The following is a 9604-nucleotide window of genomic DNA, read 5'->3' as shown; positions in this document are numbered from 1 at the left end:
TTGGCTAGTATAAAACCCCTCTCTGTAACGCTCATTTGATCGTTAGATATGACCGATCACCAACCTGTGGCTTAATTGGATCACTACCAATTGAGATTTAATCACTGGCATGCGATTGGCCGCGATCATCGTTAGATATGACCGATCACCAATCTGTGGCCTGGATCACTCCCGATTGAGATTCAATCATGGGTATGCGATCGGCCGTGATCATATGGTCCATATCATATCTGATCTAGCACCGACCATGTTGAGTGCTTTCTTGCCCTTGGGCAGCTTTACCATGCAAGGATTTCATCTCCTCTTGCATACTTTTCAGCCACTGACTCTTCTACTCGTGATCTATGGTTTCTTGATAGTATTCTGGTTCTCCTCCATCTGTAAGCATCTCATAGTCTTCGTGATATCTTCTGGAGGGCCGTCGTTCTCTATTAGACCTTCTGACTTGAGGCTCTACTACAATATCATCAACTGTAGGAACATTAGATGTGGGCTCACTCTGATCTGTACTCTGATTCTGCTGTACCTCTCCCCCATGACTCTGACTAATGGTAGGATCTAAAAACTGTTCTGAATAAAATCAAGGGGTATCTCGCTGGTGGACTCAGGCTTCTCAGTCTTCTCAATATATGTGATAGTCTGATCCTCAAAGAACGTTACATCTCTACTTCTCACAACTTTTCTGCTCTTTGGGTCCCAAAACCTGCAACCAAAGTCATCACGACCATATCCCAAGAAGATACACTCCTTGGCCTTCCCATCAAGCTTGGCTCTTTCATCTTTAGGAATGTGAATAAAGGCCCTGCAACCGAACACTCTCAAGTGCCCATATGAAACATCCTTTTGTCCACACTCTCTCTGAGATATCACTCTCCAAAGGAGTTGAGGGAGTAAGGTTGATTAATTCAACTGCAGTCATCAATACCTCATCCCAGAATATCTTCGGCAGCTTCACATAAGAGAGCATGCATACAATCCTTTCACAAATGGTTCTGTTCATTCTCTCAGCTACTCCATTGTGCTGCGGAGTCTTGGGAACTGTCTTCTCAAGCTTGATACCATAAAGCATGCAATATTTTTCAAATGGCCCGCGGTACTCATCCCCATTGTCCGACCGAACTCGTAGTAGCTTCCTTCTAGTTTGTCTTTCCACCTCAGCATGGAACTTCTTGAAAGCTTCTAATACCTAGTCCTTGCTTTTCAAAACATATGCCCAAATCTTTCTTGAACGGTCATCAATAAAAGTAACAAAATAAGATGCACCACTCAGACTTCTATCACCCATAGAACAAACATCAGTATGAACAAGATCAAGAATATTAGCTTTTCTAGAAGGAGGAAAACTATGAAAGCTACTCTATGATTCTTACCAATAATGCAGTGTGTGCATGACTTCAGAGGCGTACCTGACATACTGATAGGAAGAAGCTTCTTCTTCACAAGAATTTTAAGTCCCTTCTCACTCAAATGCCCAAGCCGATTATGCCACAACTCTGTAGAGGATTCACTTTCTATGGTATTCACACCTCTTTTGCTGAGGAGGTTCATCTGTGTGTAATATAACGTACCATTCTTCTTTCCTCTCGCCAAGATTAAGGAACCCTTTGTGAGCTTCCAAGCCCCTGATATCCTTAGTCATCCAGTTGAGCAGTGGATATTAAACTAAGGCGGATCTCTGGGACGTGTCTAACATTCCTCAAATGTAGTCTACACCCAGTATTGATCTCCAACCACACATCTCCCAAGCCTTCAATCTTGCACCTTGCTTTGTTTCTCATTCTAACAAAGCCATGGTCACCCCCATTATAGGAAGAGAATATCTCCCTACGAGCAGTAACGTGAAATGAGGCTGCAGAATCGACAACCCATGTGGTGTCCTGGCAAGTGAGATTAATACTGTTATCATCACAGATAATAAAGGTGTCTTCGTCATCTAAAGCAACTGCTACTTCTTTCTTTTTATTATCTTCGCCTTTTTCCTTAGCTTGGTCCCTCTTAAATTTTCTGCACTCTTTCTGTATGTGTCCAGGCAACTCGCAATAATAACAAGTAATCTCCTTTCCTGTTCTGGATTTACTTCTGGACTTACTTCTATCTTTCTTGTTCTGAAAGTTTTTTCCTTTATATTCCCATGATACTTTGGTCTTGCTTCTCCCCCGATTTTTTGTGACAAGTGCCTCGGAGTGTGAAGCAGAAATACCCTGTTCTTTCCTCCTATTTTCTTCACTCAGTATACTCTCCTTGACCATATTCAAGGATACCTTCCCATTGGGAGCTGAGTAACTAATGGTTACAACCAAGGTCTCTCAACTATCAGGTAGGGAACCCAACAAGATCAATGCTTGTACTTCATCACCGAAGTCTATCTTCATGGCAATTAACTGATTTAACACTTCCTGGTACTTGCTGAGGTATTCGGTGGCATTCTGTCCATCCTGTAGTCTCATACGGATAAGCTTCCTAATCATGAAGGCCATATGCTGTGAGTTCTTGCTCTCATACATATCCTCCAATTTAGTCCAAAGCTCGTAGGCATCAGTCTCCTGAGCGACATGATGGATAATGCTATGATTAACACTGCCTAATCATAGCAATAACTTTTTGATTGAGTTTCTTCCAATCAGCATCATTTGTCGATGTTGGTTTGACCCCCTTTAATTCAATAGGGTCAAGTAGGTCCTTGCTACAAAGCAAATCCTCCATAACTGTTTTCCATATGGAATAATTCGAATGCTTCAGTCTCAACAAAGCAATCCCGGTTGAGCTTGATTCTTCCATTCTGGACATACACAAGAATGTGGAATCTCTGAAACCTGACTGCTTTGGTACCAGTTATTGGGAAAAATACCTCTAACTCGGTGTTGGCCTTGAACACACGGATTCACAAACGCAGATGTGAACCCCGATCCGAGAGAGGCGGGGGGACGGGTCCCCCAGGAAGTCTCTAGATCATCCACGTGAAGGAGAGCTCCACCAAGGAACTCTCGAAAGAGTGCCCCTCACAGCATGAGCGGCGATGTAAAGTGAGATACCTCTCGATTCGGGGACTAACCCGGATTCGAGGCGCACCTTAAACAAAGAAAGAGTCGCCATCCAAGGAAGTGGGCCCTGGATCCCATGCTGTGCTCTGTCGCAACAGATAACCAGAGATATAAAAGGTCTGTGCCTGATGACGAATGGGGAAGGGATTAGGCGCCCCCGATTCGCCCAAGTGCGAGCACCTGGTCTCTTATGCCATTTATTATTAACTTTGAAGAGTTTTGGGCAAAAATCATGTGAAATGGGAACGAATATCCCCGAGATAACGTCTAGCTAATCATGCATATCTCGGAGATGAATAAGAAGCACACACAAAAAGAAATGAAAGACATGCCACCTAAGAATAGCTAGGTTATGAGTGTTATGCCTAATTGGTGTCTATGTTCTGGTGGACAAACACATGCATGCTACAGCTAAAAGTATAGGATCTGTACATGAAAGTAAGAAAACACAGCAAAACATACAATATGACAAACCCTAGACTCTAATGCGATAATTGACTCGGACCAGGATGGCCATCCATCCTAGCTGCACTACGTATCCCGGCCTCGGGAAGAATCAGAGCCAACGTAGTTCGGCGACCTATGCTAAACTACAATGCCTAACCCTCTAGGACCGCTATCCTAGACTCGATCAACTAGACCTGACTAGTTTTTAAAGCTTCTTGCGCCATTGCTTAAGTTCAAGTGAATGGTAATTTTTAGGACTCCCTATATGCCCTAACTAATGCAGGTGGACCTACACCCTAAGTGTGACTAGGCTGCGTGTCCTAAGGAAAACCATGGGCTATCTAAGCGCATTCTAGTCTAGTCATCGGCTCGACTAAGTGTCTAACCGACCACGACTCGAGGCCTCCTAACTCTAGGGACACTCACACGACCAGACACACAAAGCAACACAGTCAGGACAGACTCCTAACTCTAAGACACCCCACACGCCTAGGACAGACTGCTAACTCTATGGGAAGATCTTTTGAAAATTGCTGGTAAGGTTATTTTGAAGAATTTTTGAAGTTTTGAGAGGTTTGAAAGATTTTGAAGCTTATAGAAGTTTTTGAAGTTGTGAAGGATATTTGCAAAAAAAAAGGTGACTGAACTCAGGATGCCAGCAGCACGCCTGAGCTGCCTACGTACCCCTCAGCTAGGGATCAAGCCATCCGTAGTTTGGACTAGATTTCCTAACTACACTCTAAGGACTCGAGATTTTTGAGATTTTTTATTTTTCAGATGTTTTTGATTTTTTTCGACACAAGAGGACAGAATCCTATCATCACAAGGGGAGGACAGACTCCTGATATCCCGCAAAGGTTGGACAGCATCCTATGCTTTGCGGGGGGAATGAACAGAATAACAACTCTGCAAGGGTTGGACAGCATCCTATACCTTACAAGAGCGGATAGAAAAATCACGCGATTGGATGAGGGGATTGACAGTATCCTAACCCCTATGATGACAGGACTGACTCCTGAAAGACTGAAGGACTGACTCTTATGCTGAAGACTGACTCTGAAAGATGGAAGGACGGAATCCTAAACTCTCTATGACAGACTCTAAAAAAAGAAGAAATCCCTTAACCTGCGAAAACTCTAAGGCAGGAAGGGAAGGGGTTGGCTCAAGATACGTTCCGTCATAGCCTGGGCCCTATTGAAATATGATAATAAAGGGGAACCAGAAACACAAAAGAAACCCGAACTCTATAAGGATCCTAGAAGGGGAAAGAGACAAGAAATAGCACCTGGCACATGCAAATACAAGAATAGAAGCATCTTTTACTATTCCCGCCTCTCCTGACTAAAGTCAATATGCTGGAAGTTCAACTAAGCAAATGAAATTGGGTTAGCTAGCACGCAAACAGGATTGAGCACATGTTTAAGATAACTTGCTCTAACATTAACCCACGGACCTCTCATGGCTCCCACGAGACATTCAAATCTCATTCAAACACGGAAGATACATTTTTTAGGATAAATCACCTCAACATGTATTTGAGTAAACCTCTACTTTTCATGCATTGGCCAACTTAGCACGGTTCTTATTTCCAAATTGAAGAACACAAGGAATCTCAAACCCCATCTATAATGATTTCTGACACAAATACTAAAACTTTTAACAGACCAAAGGAATTAATCACAAGACAAAAATCATGAACCTTTTACATCCTTAGAGTAATAACCAATAGGAAAACCCAAGATGAGATCGAACGATACATCCTTAGGGTAATAACCAATAGGAAAACCCAAGATGAGATCGAACGATAGGGGTATAGATATACCATGCTTTTAAAGACCATAAATACTCCAGGAGTTAAAACAAGGCTAGCAATGTTCAGGTAAATTAAATTTCCACGATAATCAAACCACCCACATTATAAACAACTAGTAGAAGAAAGAGAGTAGCAATTACCTCAGATTGAAGATGGTCGGCACGGCTCGAATGATTTGCTGGAGTCGGTTGCGCTTGGGATTCGACGGATCGAAGCTTGGAGATGGCGAAAACGAAAAAGGGATCAGCTTGGGTTCTCAAGTGAGGATGAGGTGGTTTTGGGCATGGCAATGATGGTGCTAATCGGCAGCGATGGGGAGGCCGCGGATCGAGGGTGGGGCTCGAGTCCACCTCTGCAATTTCTTTCCCTCACTCTTATTTTTCTAACAAAGAAATAAAATAAAACAACATCGAGAAAACCCTCCTCTTCTCTCCTTCAACTCTCTCTCCCTCACTCTCTCTCTCTCTCTCTCTCTCTCTCTCTCTCTCTCTCTCTCTCTTTTCCTTTCTTTTTCTTTTTTTTTTGATAATATCGCCGAAAACAAAGAGGGAGGTGCGGCGGCTGTGGGGAGGTAGAAAATTAGTTGGGTTTTTTGAAATGGGTTGGGGACAATGGTAGAGGGGGATCGGTGGTGACGGTGGCCGACGGAGATGAGGGAGGAGAGGAGGGCCGGTGGGTCGGATTTTTGGGTTTGGGGTTTTTTAAAAATAAAGAAAATAAAAATGGTGGTGGTGGTGCCGAGGGTGGTGGAAGAGAAGAAACGGGGAGGGTTGCGGTGGTGGCTGATGGAGACAAAGGGGGGAGGCACGGCCGGAGTGGGTCTTCTTCTTCTTCTTCTTCTTTTTTTTCTCTCTCTGTTTCTCGGTTTTTTTTTTTTGGGTTTTGGGTAAAAGAGGGGGTGGCGGTGGAGAAGCTTGGTGGGGGTGGTGGTTTAATGGAGGTTGGGCATGGTGGAGGATTTTCGAAGGGTTTGGGTGGCTGTTGGTGGTGTGGGTGGTGGCGGTTGTCGGTTTTTTTCCGAAATGGGTTTGGGCTGTTGGTTTTTTAGAAAATGGGTTTTGGTGGTTGGGGATTGGTGCGATTGGTGGTGGCTGTGGTTGGTGGTGGTGGGGTACGGTGGCTAAGGGTGGAGGTTCGGGTATGGAGTTGCAGAGGTGGTGGGGTACGGTGGCTGAAGGTGGAGGTTTAATGGAGGTGGCGGCTCGGTGGTTGGGTTTTTCGAAAGAAATGGGTTTTTGGGTTTGGGAGATGTGGTGTTGAGAAGAGGGGAAGAAGAAGAAGGTGGGAGGGGATAGGCTTGCCGGAGAAGATGGTGTTGGCTGCCCTCTTCTCTTCTTTTTTTTCTTTTTAGAATGGGTTTTGCGAGGGATGGTGAGTTTGGTTAGAATCGGTTTTGGTGGTGGTGGTGGCTTGGTGGAGGAGGAAATGGTGGAGGAGGGAATGGTGGTTGAGGTGGTTCTTCTCTCCTTCTCTCCCTTTTTTTCCTCCAAGCAATGGAAAAAACCCCCTCCTCAAACCCTAATAGATTTGGGCTCTTTAAAGAAAATGGATGGTGAATTTGCACCCTTTCATCTTCACCTGGACAACCCCTCCTAATGCATTTTGCCCATTCCTTTTATTCTACCAGGGGGGGCCTCAGGTAGAAAATAGGGTGAGAGATTCACTCCTCCTCAAATGATCCTCACCCCTTGATTTGATCCAATGGCTTATAAAGTTTACTTACACCTTAAGAATTGTCAGAATTCCAAACTTGCCCTTCTAAAGATGAGAAATCACTATTTTACCAACAAAATATCTTGTCTTTTTTGGAAAAAAGGGGGGGGGGATATCCACACAACCATGCTTTGATGATTTACCCTACCACAACCCAGCTTTGATTATCGCACATACTTCGCATGTCTTATTCTTCATTTTTTTTGCCCGATCGCCCTGAAATTTTGCAGGGGGATTCTCGAGAATACCAACAACCTCCTGGGGAATTTGTACCCAGGAGTGCGCGTAATAAGGTGCTCCAAGACTCAAACTTTCTTCTCATTTTGGACCCAGCCCCTCAGAAATTTCGAGATTAATTTCGGGACATCTGGGGACTCGAAATTCGGGAATTCTATTCAATTTTGGGGACTTTAGGGCCTTGTCAAAATGGGGTGTCTACAGCAGAGGAAAAATATAATGAACAGCACTGTATCACAAGATTTATTTTTCCCTCTTTATGTAGATCAAACAAGATATTACATATTAATAGTAATCAAGCATCAGGAACACAATCAAACCAACACATAATAAAGGCACGATATTTTTACGTGGAAAACCCCATTGTAGGGGTAAAAAATCACGGGACCGTAGTCCGAACAAATCTCCACTATGAATAATAATGGGTACACAAAAGTTCTCTCTAGATCCACTAGAGGCTAACACAATGATAGAACACTTCACCCTAAGGTGGATTTCAACAGTAATTAAAGAGAAAGTAGATAGATCTCAGCAAAAGTGGGTTTATAGAAGTACCCACTAGAGATGGCTTCTCGACGATCTGGACCGTTCACTCGCGACGAACAACATACTGAAATCTCGTTCAAATCGGAGCTGATTTGACCGTCGGATGATCCGGCAAAGCTTCTCTCTCTCTCTCTCTCTCTCTCTCTCTCTCTCTCTCTCTCTCTCTCTCTCTCTCTCTCTCTCTCTCTCTCATTCTCGCTACTGTCCACATTTTTTTTTCATGTGCCATGCACTAGAGATAAGAAAAGAGATGCTTATCTCTGACGGCAAAAAAGATGGGCCAAAACATATGGGCTCTCCATTAAGGAGGGACCGGGCCCAACAATCTCCCCCTCCTGACTTAGGTGGAGGACTCCAACATACCCACTGTCCACTTGCAAAAATCAAGCTTTTCCTTGGGTAATGGTTTCGTCGTCATATCAACACCATTATCGTCTGTATGGATCTTCACAACCTCGAACTTTTTCTTTTCCAATGCGTCCCGAATGCAATGATATCTCACCTCGATATGCTTGGACTGTCACAGTGAAAGGTAGCGTTCTTACTTAGATGAATAGCACTTTGACTGTCACAGTGAAGAATATACATCTCTTGCTTGTGACCTAGTTCCTTCAAGAACTGCTTCATCCACTGTAATTCCTTGCTCCCTTCAGTGAGAGCAATATATTCGGCCTCTGTGATAGATAGTGCAACACACTTCTGCAACTTTGATTGCCAGGACACTGCTCCCCCTTCTAAAGTCGTCAAGTACCCTGATGTGGATTTTCTGGAATCAACGTCACCGGCCATATCTGCGTCTGTGTAGCCTTCTAGTATGGTCTTACCACTGCCAAAATTTAAACATGCTTGGGAAGTACCTTTCAAATACCTCAAAATCCATTTCACTGCTGCCCAGTGTTCACGGCCTAGATTAGAGAGAAATCTGCTGACAACTCCAACTGCATGAGCGATATCAGGCCTAGTGCACACCATAGCATACATTAGGCTGCCAACTGCGGAGGCATAAGGGACACCCTTCATCTTCTCCACTTCCTTCTCACTTGTAGGACTTTGCTTAGAACTAAGTCTGAAATGACCTGCAAGTGGAGAGTTCACTGATTTTGCCCTACTCATATCAAATCTTTTCAGCACCTTCTCGATGTAACATTCCTGAGACAAACATAATTTTAAACATGCTTGGGAAGTACCTTTCAAATACCTCAAAATCCATTTCACTGCTGCCCAGTGTTCACGGCCTAGATTAGAGAGAAATCTGCTGACAACTCCAACTGCATGAGCGATATCAGGCCTAGTGCACACCATAGCATACATTAGGCTGCTGACTGCAGAGGCATAAGGGACACCCTTCATCTTCTCCACTTCCTTCTCACTTGTAGGACTTTGCTTAGAACTAAGTCTGAAATGACCTGCAAGTGGAGAGTTCACTGATTTTGCCCTACTCATATCAAATCTTTTCAGCACCTTCTCGATGTAACATTCCTGAGACAAACATAATTTTCCGTGCTTTCTGTCTCTGAAGATCCTCATGCCAAGTATCTATTTTGCTGGGCCCAAGTCCTTCATTGCAAAAGACTTGCTAAGTGCTTCTTCAACCTGTCAATCTTGTTAGTATCATGACCAATAATAAGCATATCATCTACATAGAGCAAAAGAATAATAAAGTCACCACTAGGAAATTTCTTAACAAAAAACACAATGGTCAGAATTTGTTTTTCTGTATCCATGATCCCTTATGAACGAATCAAATTTCTTGTACCACTGTCTTGGAGCTTGTTTGAGACCATACAAGCTCTTCTGCAACTTGCAC

Source organism: Tasmannia lanceolata, unplaced genomic scaffold, assembly GCF_043159265.1.
Source record: "Tasmannia lanceolata isolate RefF3 unplaced genomic scaffold, GAP_Taslan_0.1 ptg000016l, whole genome shotgun sequence".
In the NCBI taxonomy this organism is placed as follows: Eukaryota; Viridiplantae; Streptophyta; class Magnoliopsida; order Canellales; family Winteraceae; genus Tasmannia; species Tasmannia lanceolata.
Note: the sequence above shows the minus strand (reverse complement) of the source record.